General features: G+C 44.0%; 1 non-coding gene across 1 annotated transcript; it reads left to right on the top strand.

The window, feature by feature from the left end:
- Nucleotides 1-4,353: 4,353 nt before the first annotated feature.
- Nucleotides 4,354-4,460, top strand: LOC132537233 (U6 spliceosomal RNA). The gene has a single exon (XR_009548694.1). It is a non-coding gene; the product is annotated as a U6 spliceosomal RNA (small nuclear RNA).
- Nucleotides 4,461-16,544: the final 12,084 nt, after the last annotated feature.

Below are 16,544 nucleotides of genomic sequence, written 5' to 3' on the forward strand. Positions count from 1 at the left end.
TCTATATATGCTATTCTTTTTTAAAGGTTTATTTATAAAATGGAAACATTGACAAGGCCATAGGATAAGAGGGGTATAATTCCCACCACCAGAACTCAGTATCCCATCCCCTCCCAATGGCTTTCCTATTCTTTAACTCTCTGGGAGTATGGACTCAGGGACATTATGGTGTGCAGAGGTAGAAGGTCTGGCTTCTGTAACTGCTTCCATGCTGAACATGGTTGTTTACAGGTGGATCCATACTCTCAGTCTGTCTTTCTCTTTCCCTAGTGGGGCAGAGCTCTGGGGAAGTGGGGCTCCAGGACACATTGGTGGAGTCTTCTGTCCAGGGAAGTCCAGTAGGCATCTTGGTAGCATCTGAAACCTGGTGGCTAAAAAAAGAGTTGACATATAAAGCCAAACAAATTGTTGACCAATCATGAACCTAAAGGCTGGAATATTACAGATGAAGATTTGGGGTCTCTGTTTTGAAGATAGCTAGTAAGCCTATTTTAAAAATGTTATATTCCAAAGGGATATATATTCCAAAGGGATATTATATTCCAAGGGATATATATTCCAAAGGTATATTATATTACTACTGCTTTGTTCTTCTTTCAGCCAGTCTCATCATGCAGGTAGCAGGGATGGGTCTGGGCAAAGCCCTATTTCTTTTTCTGGCTCTGAGATTTTGAACTTTACATCCTGTCTCTAGATTTTATTCAAACTTAAGTCTGTCTCTAAACCCTAACACCATCAACACAAAAGGAGTTGAGTTAGATTCTTAAAATTTATTTTGGATTTGAGTCCCCACCACACCTGTAGAGGAAAAGCTTTGTGAATGGTGAAGCAGTGCTGCAGGTCTCTCTCTCTCTCTCTTCTCCCTCTTTACTTCCCCTTTCCCTTTTGATTTCTGCTGTTACTATCCAATAAATAAAGATAATAAAAATATTTTTTAATTTTTAAAATATTTATTTTCCCTTTTGTTGCCCTTGTTATTTTATTGTTGTAGTTATTATTGTTCTTATTGATGTCCTTGTAGTTGGATAGGACAGAGAGAAATGGAGAGAGGAGGAGAAAACAGAGAGGGGGAGAGAAAGATAGACACCTGCAGACCTGCTTCACTGCCTGTGAAGCAAACCCTCTGCAGTTTGAGAGCCGGTGTACTTAACCCACTGTGCTACCTCCTGACTTTGCTTAGATTATTTTTAAGGAATTTGTATTTACAATTAAATTTTGATTTGATAGAACAAGGCAATTCATACAAGGAAGGGAGATAATGGAGAGAGAGAAACACCTACAGCTCTGCTTGCTTGTCAAGCTTAACCCCACCCCCTAGCAGGTAGGCACTGGGGCCTTGAACCTGGGTTCTTAGTCATGGTTATGCGCATGCTCAACTGAGATCACCACCACCTGTGCCTATTTTAAAATTATTAAAGAATTTCTTAAGAATCCCTCAACACTTTATCTGTACTATTCCAGCTTAGGTCCATGATTGGTCAACAATTTGTTCGGCTTTGTATGTTAACTCTTTTCAACCACCAGGTTCCAGATGCTAGCATAATGCTGACCAGACTTCCCTGGACAGACAACACCACCAATGTGTCCTGGGGCTCTGCTTCCCCAGAGCCCTTGCCCACTAGGACAAGGGAGAGACAGGCTGGGAGTATGGATCAACCAGTCACCGCCCATGTTCAGCGGGGAAGCAATTGCAGAAGCCAGACCTTCCGTCTTCTGCATCCCACAATGACCTTGGGTCCATACTCCCAGGGTTAAAAAACAATAAAGCTATCAGGGGAGGGGATGGGATACAGAGTTCTGGTGGTGGGAATTGTGTGGAGTTGTACCCCTCTTTTTTTAAAAAATATTTTATTTATTTATTCCCTTTTGTTGCCCTTGTTGATTTATTGTTGTAGTTATTATTGTTGTCGTCGTTGTTGGAAGTTGTACCCCTCTTATCCTATGGTTTACTCAATGTTTCCTTTTTATAAATAAAACATTAAACAAAAAGGGAGTTCGGAGGTAGCGCAGCGGGTTTAGCGCAGGTCGCACAGCCTAAGGATCCTGGTTCGAGACCCCAGCTCCCCATCTGCAGGGGCCTGGCCTCACAGTAGGTGAAGCAGGTCTGCAGGTGTCTATCTTTCTCTCCCCCTGTCTTCCCTTCTTCTCTTCTTCTCTTTGTCCCAGCTGCGTCCAGCGCAGCGCCATGGAGCCCTGCGGCCCGCGCCCTGAGGCCCCGTCGCCCCCACGCGCCTTGCGTAGCGTCGCGTCCCGTCACACCCACGCGCATTGCGTTGCGACACGTCACGTCAGCCCCACGCAGCATTGCATCGCGTAACGTCACCCCCACGCCGCATTGCGTTGAGTTGCGTTGCACCCATAGGTCCCAGCGCTGGTGCCCGGGTCCGCAACTTGAGCGCCAGGCCACGACTGTGCGGAGGCTCCTGGCGTGGAAGTACTGCTGCGGAGTCAAGACGGTGCTGTGCTGGACAGCAGCGGCCATGTCCATCGTGCTCGGGCCATCTACTGCCATTCCTCCAATTCCAAGTAAGTGGCCCCCGGTGCCAGGTGCCAGGTGCCACCCGTCCTGGAAGGCTCTGGTGTCGCGCCCGCCCAGGAAGGTGCTGGTTGGGGGGAGGGGCGAAGTCGGGGTACAGCCACAGAGGCGCCAGCGCCACTGGACAGACACCATACCCCGGGCCAGGCACAGCCCGAAGAGGTGGCTGCGCCCCCCCCCCCCAACCCCCAGGACCCAGCGGCCTTGAGCAGGGCGGTCCCCGGATAAGGGCCATGCGCACCCCCGGCAGGGGCGCACCCGGGGGAGGTGTGCGCGAGCCCCCAGACCCCACACCCCGGACAGGGACACCCTGGAAGGGTGGCTGCGTGCCCCAGATCCCGCTGTTTTCGGCTTCCAGGAGCGCAAGCACAGGGACCCCACCGGAGAGTCTGGGCAGCCGGCCTTCCCTTTCCTTCCAGCCAGGAGAGGGATCCTGGGGTCCCAGGGCCTCGCCCAGCATGTCCATGCTTGCGGCTCCGAGCGCCCTGAGGGTGAGGACCCGCCCAGGCAGCTCGAGGCCAGGCGCACTGCCTCCAGCCCACCCCAAACGCCTGGGCAGGAGGGGACCCCGGTGGAACCCACCAGCCTGCCTTGGCTTCGGGAGTGGCCAGGCCCAGAGAACTTTCCGCGCACCCGCCCATCCGAAATGTGCCCGCTGTCCTTCCTCAGTGTGGCCCACGACGAGGTCCTCGGGGGAAGGCTGTTTGGAATCCTGAACCTGGAGTTTGGCCTGGGGCAACATGGCGTGCCAGGCTCCCAGACTAAGGTGAAGGCCTGGGCGCGGGGTGTGGGTCCAGGTTGGGGGGGTCTCCTCACACTTCTAGAACTGGAGTGATTTCTCTGCCTCTGTCTCTCTCGGAAGAGACATGCATTTCAGAACTGTGCCCCATGCTGGCTGGCTGGAACCCCTGTTGAGCCGTTTGCCAGGCTGTGGATTGGGTCTGGGCTGAGGGTCTGGCACTTTGCAAACTGCTGGTCCAGGGAGGCCACTCCCAGCGCCCCCCCCCACCCCCTACCCATTTCAGGAGGCCTGGGCCTGGCTGGGCTCCTTGTGCCATGGGGGGTGGGCGGGGGGCGCCTGGGGCTCTTGTGTCTGCGAGGACAGTCCTGGGGGGGACTGCAGTCCGCCTGCGCACAACAGGGCGGCCAGGGCACTGGCAGGTGGGAGCTGCAATAGGAGCTGGGCAGAGCCAGGCAGGAGCCAATCTTGGAGCTGGGTAGGAACCGGACAGGAACTGTGGTTTTAAAAAAAAAGGAAATTAAAAAAAAGAAAAAAATTGTTACTTACTAATACCAAAAAGAGAAGCAGAGCATGACTATGGCACATGCAATGCTGGGGATTGAATTCAGGACTTAATGCCTACAGATCCACTGCCCTAGCCATTTTGCAATTCTAGAGTATAAATAGGTTATTTTATTTTTGTTGTTGTTGTCACCAAAGTCTCATTGTCTCCCTTTCTTTTTTTTTTCTTTTCTATTCTTATCCACTCTTTTTAAATTTTTATTTGTTTTTCCTTTTGGTTTCCCTTCTTGCTTAACATTGTTGTGGTTATTAATGTCATTGTTGTTGGATAGGACAGAGAGAAATGGAGAGAGGAGGGGAAGACAGAGGGGGAGAGAAAGACAGACACCTGCAGACCTGCTTCACCACCTTTAAAGGGACTCCCCTGCAGGTGGGGAGCCAGGAGCTCTAACCACGAACCGCGATCTTTCCTCCGGTCCTTGAGCTTTGCGCCATGTGCGCTTAACCCGCTGTGCCACCACCCGACTCCAACTGTCTCCATATCTTAACACTTTTTAAATAAGATTATAATATAGTCCTAGCTTTGGTAGTACATATACTGAAATTGGCATGATACAGATAAGATTAGCATGGCCCCTGCTCAAGGATTACACACAAATTCATGAAGTGTACCATATTTTTCAAAAAAAGTTTATAAAATATATGTACACATATAAATAATTAAAATCTTTTAAAGAGCCAGTTAATGCAAGCTGGGAGGTGGTTCAGTGGTAAGAGGACTGGTTTGCATGTGTGGGATCCTAGGTCTGTCTGAACCCTGTTTCTACTTATGCTGGAGCTCTTTTAAAAGATTTATTAATTAGTGAGGGAGAAAGGGAGGAGAAAGAGAGAGAGAGAGAGAGATAAAGAGAGAGAGAAAACACTGTAGCATCAGTCTGTAACATGTGATGCTGGTGGTAGAATTCAGGACCTCATGCTTGAGTCCAAAACTCCAACCATTGTGCCAGCCTCCAGGGCTGCAGATTGGCTTTTTTGAAAAAAATCATGGTAATATTGTTCTCTTAACTGTACATCTTTTAAGTAATACAAAGACTTTTTAAAAATTTTTCTCAAATATTGTGCCTGGGGATCAATCACACCCAGAACCTTGCACCTGCATGGGACAGCTGAGAAGCCTCCCTGCCAGTCTCCATTCTGTATCCTTTAAGAGAGGGAGACATGCAAAGCACAGCTCCTCTATGCATGGAGTCCCTCCCATTGCCTGCCTGTGGTGTGCACTTGCAGTGTGGAGGATCAGACCCCCAGCCACATGCTACGTAAAGCATGTGCTTTACCCCCTGAGCCGCCTTCTGGTCCTGAGTTTGATTCCTGGCATTGCACGTACCATAATGATGCTCTCATTCTCTTTTATGAATAAAAAAGTTATGTTATGTATGTACTTGCATAACAATTCCCAGTTTTCCATGAAGCAATCTATGTATCTTTTTTTTGTTTGTTATTGGATAGCGACAGAGAGAAATTGAGAGAGAAGGGGGAGATAGAGAGGAATAGAGAGACAGAGAGACACCTGCAGACCTGCTTTACTACCTGTGAAGCGACTCCTCTGCAGGTGGGGAGCAGGGGGCTTGAACCAGGATCCTAAATGGTCCTTGCTCTTTGTGCCATGTGGGCTTAGCCCACTGTGCTACCTTCTGGCTCCCTTAGGTATCATTTCTAAAGCCTGTTAAATCTAAAATGTTCTTAATCTTTTGTAGTAATTTCCTGATTCATGTTTTCTTGTCTTAAACATCTTAGTTCTGTTTTAGTTTGCCTTGTGGGAAGTCCCATCTGTCTTTGGTCTTGGTAATTTTCCAGGGCTTGTAGTTGAATGCCAGCAAGAATGCTCCCAGATAAAAAACAAAGAAATTGCTCTGCATGTGCTTCGAGGTAGGCTTTACCAGAAGATTATAGAGAAAGACAGGTGTCAACAGCAAAATGCCAAAAGACTGCAGGTAATATATATATACATTTAAATGAAAGAAAGAAAGAAAGGTGGGGGTCAGGTGGTAGTGCAGGAGGTTGAGTGCAGGAGGTGCAAATCACAAGGACTGGTGTAAGGAACCTGGGTTGAGCCCCTGGCTCCCCACCTGCAGGGGGTCGATTCATAAATGCTGAAGCAGGTCTGCAGATGTCTTATCTTTCTCTCCCTCTCTCTATCTTCCCTTCCTCTCTCGATTTCTGTCTGTCCTATCCACAAACAATGACAGCAATAACAACAATAATAATAACCACAATAATTATAAAACAACAAGGGCAACAAAATGGAAAGGAAAAAAAAAGATTTATTTATTAATGAGAAGGAGTAAGGGAAGAACCAGAGCATCACTGTGACATATGCAATGCCAGAGATTAAACTGAGAACTTCATGCTTTAGAGTCCAATGTCTTATTCACTGTACCACCTCTCAGGACACTGCAGATAAAATTTATTTAGTAGAATCACTTAACAACTGTTCGAAGAGTCACTCTGCTCATGCCTTACATATGGGAGTCCCTGGGCTTGATTCCTGGCACCACTGACCGGCAACACAGATACAGCAAGCCAAGTTCAGTGGATAGTAGATCTGTGCTTAGGTCTCTATCTCAAAATTGTAAGCATTGAACTGAGAGGTAGCTTATTGGTAAATTGCATACTGCACATGGCAGGAGGCCCCAAGTTTGATCCCCAACATACAGAAGTTCTGAGTGGTGCTCTATCCATAAAAATAAATAAACGAAGGGGTCCAGAGCTTGCTCCCCCAGTAGAGTGCACATCACATCACCATGCTTGCAGACCTGGTGTTGAGCCCTAACACAACATGGGAGCACCAGGCATGATGGAGGGTACTGTGATGTTTCTCACATGCTCTTTCTCCCACTTTTTCTATTTCATTTTTTTTAATTTTTAAAGTCAATTTTCTTTTATATATATTAATATATTTATTTATTATTGGACCGAGACAGACAAATTGGGAGGAGAGGAGGAGTTAGAAAAGGAGAGAGACAGAGAAACACCTGCAGCCTTGCTTTACCACTTGTGAAGCTTCCCCTACCCCCTGCAGCTGGGGACCAGGGACTTGAACATGATTCCTTATGCACTGAAATTTCTGGGCTTAAACAGATGCACCACTGCTGGCCCCCTGTATATTTTATTCATTTATTATTTCCTGGATAGAAATTGAGAGGGAACAGAAGATGTAGAGGGGGAGACACAGAGAGACACCTGCAGCGCTGCCTTACCACTTGTGAAGCTTCTCCTCAGCTGGTTGTATCTTGGGCTTGAACCTTAGTCCTTGTGAATTGTAACATGTTCACTCCACTGGTTACATCACCTCCCGGACCCCATTTTTTTCATTTTAAATTTAAAAGGAGAAAACAACTGTTGGCAATAGTAGAATTATGTAGTATAAAACTGTTGTACTAAAATACATCGATATATGCATCTTTTTTTAAAGGTCATTTTGTGATTGCACATGTATAGTGTGAGAGGACCAGTGTTCAAGCCCTTGATCCCCAATTGCAGGCAGTAGCTTCACAAGCAGTGAAACACTATCTTAATGTGTCTCACTTTCTTTTTCCACTCTATCTCCCCTTTCCATCTCTATTTCTTTCTCTCTTACAAAACAAAAAGAAAAAAGACTTTTTAAAGGTTACTTTATATTAAAAATGTTATTTCATTATTCTTGACCAAGTAAAAATATCTCAGGACATATAGAAAATATACTCCATTGAGAATAAGAAATAACTTGAATGTTTAGGCTCTCTGTGTCTGTTCCAGAAGGGGTTTGCTAAGAAGTAATGGTTGGGAAATCCGAATTCCTAGCTTCAAGTCTACCTACTGATGCTCCTCTGCAATCTGAGACCATCGCAGGCAAGGGATTAATATATCATTTGCACTGTCACTTACACTACTGCAGGCTAAAACAAGGGTAGGGAAAGTGGAAAGGACAAAAGTAGGAAAAACTAAGATATCTAAATCAAAGTGACTAGTGACAGTTACTATAATGCTTACTGTTATGCAACCCACTTTTCCTAAAATGCTACAAGGTTTATTGCAAATAACTAAAAAATCTGGGTATTTTGAGCTTCCACATTCTCTTTCAACACCATTCAGATTTTACTTTTGTTTCTAAAGATTTATTTATTAATGAGAGAAATAGGGGAGAGGAAGAAGGAGACAGCATCACTCTGACACATCTGATGCCGGAGACCAAACTTGAGACCTCACACCTAAGAACTCCAAAGCTTAATCCACTGCACAACCTCCCAGACAGTGGCAGCCTTTATTTTTTTATAATTTAAAATATTATGATACTTTGCTTACTTAAGAGGCAAAATATTTATACAATCTGAAGAGAACAAGAGTATACATACTTTGCTTATTTAAATGATACATACACTTTAGTAGAACTTACACATTTGAATAAAACTACATACATATGTAATTCAAAATCTAGGAAATATCGAAAAATGTAGTGGGGGAAAAACCCTTTCTTGCCCCTTGACCTTAGACTCTATAAGTAGAAAATATTAGAGTATGGTTTTTTAAATGAATTAATTTATTTTCCCTTTTTAGTTGCCCTTGTTTAACATTGTTGTAGTTATTGATGTTGTTGTTGTTGGATAGGACAGATAGAAATGGAGAGAGGAGGGGAAGACAGAGGGGGAGAGAAAGACAGATACCTGCAGACCTGCTTCACTGCTTGTGAAGTACCTTTCCTGCAGGTGGGGAGCTTGGGGCCAGAACCAGGATCCTTCTGCTGGTCCTTGCGCTTTGCAGTATGGTCTTGGCAGAGCTATTTATTTCTGAACCCACAGGGAGTCGTAATAAATCTATGTAATAATATGTTTTATTTTAAAACTTGAAAGTATCTTAATTTCCATAAAAATTTCATAAAAATGACCTTTAAACCAATTTTCTCTTTAGAGAGTTATGATACAAATCCTGAATAGAAACAGCTTGAGAAAGAAGTTTGAGTTAACACATTAGTAAATTTGCGGAGAACGGACTGATGTGGGTAAAATATAGCTTTTTAATTATTTTTAATTTCATGAACTACAGAAAGGGGTAGAGGGGCACAGAAGCAGCGCTCTAGCATATGCAGTGCTTGGGATTGGACTCAGGACCTACAATTTAGAAACTCTAATTTCTTCCATGGTGCAACCTACCCATCTTCAGAGATATTTTTCTTTTGTTCTAAAGATCTTATTTATTCATTAATGAGAGAGAGAGGAGCAGGGAGAATCTGCACGTTACTCTGGTATATGTGGCACTGGGGATTGAACTTGGGACCTCATGCCTGAGAATCCTGTACTTTATCCACTCTGCCTCCTTCTCCCAGACCACTCATAATTTGGCTTTGATTGGAACTGGAACTACTGAAGAAGCACTCTTGGGGGCTGGGTGGTAGTGCAGCGGGTTAAGCACCCATGGCACAAAGCTTAAGGTTAGGGGTTGGGATCCTGGTTTGAGCTCCCCACCTGCAGGGATGTAACTCCACAAGCAGTGAAGCAGGTCTGCAGGTGTCTGTATTTCTCTCCTACTCCTTGTCTCCCCCCACCCTTAATTTCTCTGTCCTATCCAGCAACAATGATAAACAAAAAGAACAACAAAGGGCGAGGGGGGGGGGATGGCCTCCAGGAGCAGTGGATTTGTAGTGCAGGAGGTAAAAGAAAAAGAAACACTCTTACTCCATAAGTAAACCTGATATAACAAGAGTCTTAAACAATTAAGTTCCTTCTACTCTTGCTCTTGTCAATTGTATGTGTCTGACCTTCAGAAATAGAAATCCTTAGAAGAAAATTTACAAGTGCCTTTTCCATTGTAGTAAAGATAGTGATTGTGTTAAAATGTGAATTCCTTTCTATCTCTGCACAGGTTGGAACAGGAGCCCAGTCAGAAAGAATTCGGACCTACAATTTTACCCAGAAGAGAGTCACTGACCACAGGGTAGGATATGAAGTCCAAGATATTAAGGTAATATTACTGAATGTGCTTGCTGTATCTTTGATTTATTAAGGAATCAAATTTCGGGGCCTGGTGGTAGCACAACAGGTTAAGCATACATGGTGCAAAGAAGCCACCTGGCAGCGGTCCCAGTTCATGCAGATACATGTGGTCCTGGTGATACTGCGGGGCCCATCCATGCTGGCTCTGGGCACAGCTCAGTGGCCCCCATCTGTGCAGTACTTAGGGGCCGGGGAGCCCACAGTGGACCGCAGGACAGCAGCAAGGCCCCTGTGTCGCCCTAGTTACAACATCTTCACTGGAGTGACTGTCAGTATCACCTAGAGATGCCTGCTAGCCATATGCTGCTGGGCATTTCAGTGTTTGTTTCGCCTTTCTTTTTATTATTTTTTATATATTCTCTTTTGTTGCCCTTTTTTATTGTTGTTGGAATTATTAGTATTGATGTCATCCTTGTTAGACAGGACAGAGAAAAATTGAGAAAGGAGGTGAAGACAGATGGGGAGAGAAAGACAACTGTAGATCTGCCTCACTGCCTGTGAAGCAACTGCCCTTCAAGCAGGGAGCTGGGGGCTCGAACTGTGATCCTTCAGAAGGCCTTGCGTTTTTGCCCCACTTGGCTTAACTGGCTGCGCTACTGCTCAGTTCCCTTTTTCCCCGCTTTTTTAAAAAAATTATTTATTTATTCCCTTTTGTTGCCCTTGTTTTATTGTTGTTAAGATTTAATTTTTTAATATCTATTTATTCGGTTTTGTTGCCTTTTTTTGTTGTTGTTGTAGTTATTGTTGTTTTGTTGGGTGGGACAGAGAGAAATGGAGAGAGGAGGGGAAGACAGAGAGGGGGAGAGAAAGATAGACACCTGCAGACCTGCTTCACTGCCTGTGAAGCGACTCCCCTGCAGGTGGGGAGCTGGGGACTGAAGCCGGGATCCACATGGTGATCCTTCTGCTTGCGCACTTCTGCTTAACCTGCTGCACTACCAACCAAATCCCCTGTTGTAGTTGTTGTTGTTACTGATGTCATCATTGTTGGATAGGACAGACAGAAATGAGGAGAGGAGGGGGTCAGGCGGTGGCGCAGTGGGTTAAGCACACGTGGCGCAAAGCGTAGGGACTGGCGTAAGTATCCTGGTTCGAGCCCCCGGCCCCCCACCTGCAGGGGAGTCGCTTCACAGGCGGTGTTGTAGGTCTGCAGGTGTCTATCCTTCTCTCCCCCTCTCTCTGTCTTCCCCTCCTCTCTCCATTTCTCTCTGTCCTATCCAAGAACAAAGCAATGTCAACAATGTCAATAATAACCGCAATGAGGCTGCAACAACTAGGGCAACAAAAAGGGCAAAAATGGCCTCCAGGAGCGGTGGATTCATGGTACAGGCACTGAGCACAGCAATAACCATGGAGGAAAAAAAAAATGAGGAGAGGAGGGGAAGACAGAGAGGGGAGAGAAACATAGACACCTACAGACCTGCTTCACTGCTTGTGAAGCAACTCCCCTACAGGTGGGAAGCCAGGGGCTCCAACCTGGATCATTACCCCATCCTTGCACTTTGAGCCATGGGCGCATAATCAGCTGCACTACCACCCAAGTCTCCTCTTTTCCCTTTCTATATGCACTGAGTATGTGCTTGTCTCTGAAGGTCATGTATACCCTATGAGTTTTAGTCTTTTTTTTTTTTACCTCCATAGTTATCATTGGGCTTGGTGGCAGCACTAGGAATCCACTGCTCCTGGAGGCTATTTTTACCATTTCATTGCCCTTGTTGTTGTTGTTGTTGCTATACCTGTTGTTGTTGGACAGGACAGAGAGAAACTGAGAGAGGACAGGAAGACAGAGGGGGAGAGAAAGACAGACACCTGCAGACCTACTTCACTGCTAGTGAAGCGACCTTCCCCACACACATAAGTAAGTGGGGGCTCAAACTGGGATCTTTATGCCCATCCTAGTGCTTTGAGCCATGTGTGCTTCTCCCGCTGTGTACGGCCCAGCCCCCGGTATTTGCCTTTAATGACTTTGGTGTACCTTACTAATAATGAGACTATTTCTCATATAGACTCAGAATAATACTTTGATCGGACTTTTCAGGAAGCATTTCTTTAGATCATGTTCAGAGTTATATTTCTCTTTTTAAAATATTTTTCATGACATGCCCGATTTTATATATATGGAGACAGAGATAGAGGCAAAGGCAGGGACTGAGAGACAGAGAGACAGCATCCCAGCATATACAGAACCTATCTGGCTGGAATGATCACCTAATCTGGCACTTTCTCCGTCTCAGGAGATGTTCTCATCCCTACTCCCAGCCTGTCCTGGGACCCTCTTCCTAGTAATTGCTACCTCTGCATTTTTCCTAGTTAACATTAATTTTTGATCATTTGAGAGTTGGTCTCTATTCTAGTAAGTTGCTCACACTTTCAGAGTGTTTCCCTCCTCCCCCCTACATTAAGGAGCACTTTAACTGCTATGTGGATACAATATATTTCCTTGCAAGGGAGTATTTGAAACTATGATCTGTATTTAAAGTTGATTTACAAAGTGCTGAGTTTGCTAGAATATATATCTGTCATTTACAAGGAAACAGTCACTGTGCAAGAAGAAATACAGTGTTGACAGTAGTGTTTCAAATATATAGTGTTCTTATGCACTCTGTCCAAAAGTTACTGAAATCAACAATGTTTACTCTCAAACTGTAGTCAAGTCTGTGGAGCTAAGAGAATTTACATTTTTACTTGATTCATTTTTTGTGAACCTTTGGGAAGCTAAAGACAAGTTTTCTTCAAGTAGATCCTCTGAAACGTGGGTTGTAACCCCAGTTTTTTTAAAAATTATTATTCAAGGTTGCACAGCATCAGATGTGTCTGACTTCTAAGGAAAATGAGACCCCAGACACATTGATGGGTGAGTGTCAAAATATTTAAGTTGGGATGGTTGGATTTAAAATAGCAGTTCCAAACTCTCTCAATAGCAGCTGTTTAGTATTAAGCTTAATTGTCTTCACACATTTCATCCATCCTGACCAGCCCTTACTGTGGTACAAAAATCAGACCTGCCTTGCTAAAAGTTTTCTTTAGTACACTAAAGAATATACTGATTTGTGCATCTGGGGAAAAATATAGTTGCTGGGTCTTTCTATTTGTTTTGTCATCTCAGTGTAATTTGTTTTAGGTAAAATACTTAATTAAAATAATGAAAGTAGAAAACAGGCATTGCACAATGTAAAGGCATCAATACCCCTGTCCCAAACTCACCTGTTCCCAGTGTCTTTTTTCATCCCATTTTCCGTGTTTTCAGCTACATGTTCTCAGGGAAAAAAACAAAACTTAGACCTGCTCCTCTGCACCTCTAACCACACTTGATGGTGTTGTTAGCCAGAGAGGTGAAGTCTCCTATTTTTTTCACCAAGAAGTGCTGTCTTGAAAAAAATATTTTGAGGGAGAGGCTGGGTGGTGGCTCACCTAGTTGAGAGCACATGTTACAGTGCTAAAGGACTCAGGTTGAAGCCCCTGTTCCCCACCTGCAGGGGGAAAGCTTCATGAGTGGTGAAGCTGTGCTGCTGGTGTCTCCCTCCATATCACCCACATTCCTTCTCAATTTTAGGCTGTCTATCCCATCAATAAATATATAAAGATAATAAAATATTTTTAAATATGTATATTGAAGGGGCTGGCAGTGTACCTGGTTAAGCACACATAGTACTCAGAACAAGGACCCATGCAAGGATCAAGTTTCAAACCCCACTCCCCACCTTCAGGGGGGTCGCTTCACAAGAGTCGAAGCAGGTCTGCTAGTGTGTCCTTCGTTCTCCCTCCTCTCACCTCTAAATTTCTTTTTTTAAATTTTTTTTATATTTACTTATTTATTCCCTTTTGTTGCCCTTGGTGTTTTATTGTTGTAGTTATTATCAATGCCATTGTTGGATAGGACAGAGAGAAATGGAGAGAGGAGGGAAAGACAGAGAAGAGGAGAGAAAGATAGACACCTGCAGACCTGCTTCACCACCTGTGAAGCAAGTCCCCTGCAGGTGGGGAGCTGGGGCTCAAACCGGGATCCTTTCGCCGGTCCTTGCATTTGGAGCCATATGCGCTTAACCCACTGTGCTACCGCCCGACTCCCACCTCTCAATTTCTATATTATCCAATAAAATGAAAAAATAGGCCACCAGGAAAAGTGGATTCTTATTGAGCCCCAGCAATAAGTAACCCTGGAGGCAAAAAAAGGAAAAATCTGTTAATTGATTTATTCATTTACTTCACTAATCATATCTTTCTCTCCCCCCTCTGTCTTCCCCTCCTCTCAATTTCTCTCTGTCCTGTCCAACAACAATGACAGAAATAAAAATCAATAATAACTACAACAAAGATAAAAAACAAGGTCAAAAAAAGGAAAAAATACCCTCCAGGAGCAGTGGATTTGTAGCATAGGCACTGAGCCACAGCAATTACATGGGGGGGGGAGGGATTAAAGAAAAAAAGAAAAAAAAGAGAGAGGGGGACTTTTAAAACTACTTCACCACTCATTAAAAATCCTTCCTGCTGGTGGGGAGTAGGGGCTCAAACCCAGGTCCCTGTGTATGGTAAGAGCAGTCTCAGCTGTGTGCATCACCAGCCATGCCCCATTCTAACATAGTTATCTAGTTGTCTGTTTTAGGTTGCTTCCATATTTTGACTTACCAACTATATAGCTATATAAACATAGCTGTGCATATGTCTTGGGACTAGCATACAATTAAATATTAGAAATTAAAGCACATATATATGTTTTTTAACAGACTATTATTATTGGAAAGGGCAGAGAGAAATTTAGAAGGGAGGGGGAGGTGGAGAAGGCGAGAGACAGATATGCACCTGCAGCCCTGCTTCACCACTCTTGAAGCTTTCTCCAACTCAGGCGGAGATCAGAGGCCTGAACCTGGTTCAATGTGCACTGTAACATGTGGGCTCAACCAGATGTGTCACTGCCCGGACCCTAAAAATATATATATATATATATTCTTTATATATTTTTAAAATATTTTATTAATATTTCTTTATTCCCTTTTGTTGCTCTTGTTTTATTGCTGTAGTTATTACTGTTGTAGCCGTTGTTGGAAAGAACAGAGCGAAATGCAGATAGGAGGGAAATACGGGGGAGAGAAAGATAGACACCTGCAGATGTGCTTCACACCTGTGAAGCAAAGCCCCTGCAGGTGGGGAGCCTGAGGCTTTAACTGGGATCCTGATGCCTGTCCTTGTGCTTTGCACCACGTACACTTAACCAGATGCACTACCAGCGAACTCCCAATTCTTTATATTTTAATGAGAGATATACAAAAAGAGAAAGATCAGAGCACTGCTCAGCTCTGGGTTATGGTGGAGCTGAAAATTGATCCTGGGACTTCAGAGCCTCAGGCATGGAAGCCTTTCACATACAGAACCATTATGCTGGCTCCCCAGCAGGGTCAGTGGAAGATAAGGAAGTTAGATGAGTGACATGCCTGGAGACAATCTGAGTATTCAAGACTATCGGAAGTTCTCAAAAATTGAGAAAAGTGGGCAGTTAGTGTGTCACCCAGTAGAGCACTTAAGTTGCCAAGTTGGTGACCCGGGTTCCAGCTCCAGTCCCCACTCGCTAGGTGGGGATGGTGGAAAGTTTTAGAAATAGTAGAACAGTTCCGCACCTCGGTTCTTCATCTTTGTCTCTACATACATTCAAAATGAATAAATAAAGATAGCTGATGATGATGTTAAGAGTCCTGTAGGTAATAATAAAAATAACATAAATTATATATTTATTATATATGAATAAAATAAATTAAATTAAATGAAGACAGCTGATAATGATGATAGAGTCCTATAGCTAATGAGCAGGAGCCATAGCATTAGCAACAACAATGAAACATCAAAAAGAAAACGACACATGGGCCTTTAGAGTTTTTCAAATATTATGAATAGGGTACAGAAAAAGTACAGGTAGTCAATAAATACATAAAAATATTACACTTGTTATTAGGGAGGTGCAAAAGAAACTATAATGTTGATTGTATTTATAAGTAGCTTAAAAAAAGTGGGTCACTATTGAAAAATAGTTACTGTTTTTATTGTTGTTGTAATTATTGTTGTCTTTGTTATTAGATAGAATAGAGAGAAAAGGAGAGAGGAGGGGAAGACAGGGGTGGAGAGAAAGATAGACACCTGCAGACTTGCTTCACCGCCTGTGAAGTGACTCCCCTGCATGTGGGTAGCTGGGGATCCTTACTCCACTCCTTGCATTTCACGCCATGTGCCCTTAACCCTTGCGCTATTGCCCAACTCCCTGTTTCTATCTTTTTTTCCTTTCAGAGAGTTTAAACTTTTAAAAATTTATTTATTCCCATTATTGCACTTTTTAATTTTTTATAGTTATTGTTGTTGTTGACCTTGTCAGATAGGATAGAGAGAAATGGAGAGAGGAGGGGAAGACAGAGACGTGAAGGGAAAGATAGACACCTGCACACCTGCTTCACCAATTGTGAATCAACTCCCCTGCAGGTGGGGAGCTGGCAGGTCTAACCGGGATCCTTACCCCAGTCCTTCTGCTTTGTGCCACCTGTGCTTTACCAGCTGTGCTACTGCCCAACTCCTGACCTTAAACTTTTATAATTATCAGGTGTGGTCCTAGTGTACACAGGCTTTCATTTTTTAAATTTTGACAAAAGCATACTCTGATATTTTAGAAAATGTGTGCTTTTTATTTTGGAAATGCGTACTTGCTTGTTTAAAAATGTCACTTCTCTTGAAAGAATGTTGGGTGTTATATTTTCTAAAG

This window comes from Erinaceus europaeus, chromosome 2 (genome assembly GCF_950295315.1).
Source record: "Erinaceus europaeus chromosome 2, mEriEur2.1, whole genome shotgun sequence".
In the NCBI taxonomy this organism is placed as follows: domain Eukaryota; kingdom Metazoa; phylum Chordata; class Mammalia; order Eulipotyphla; family Erinaceidae; genus Erinaceus; species Erinaceus europaeus.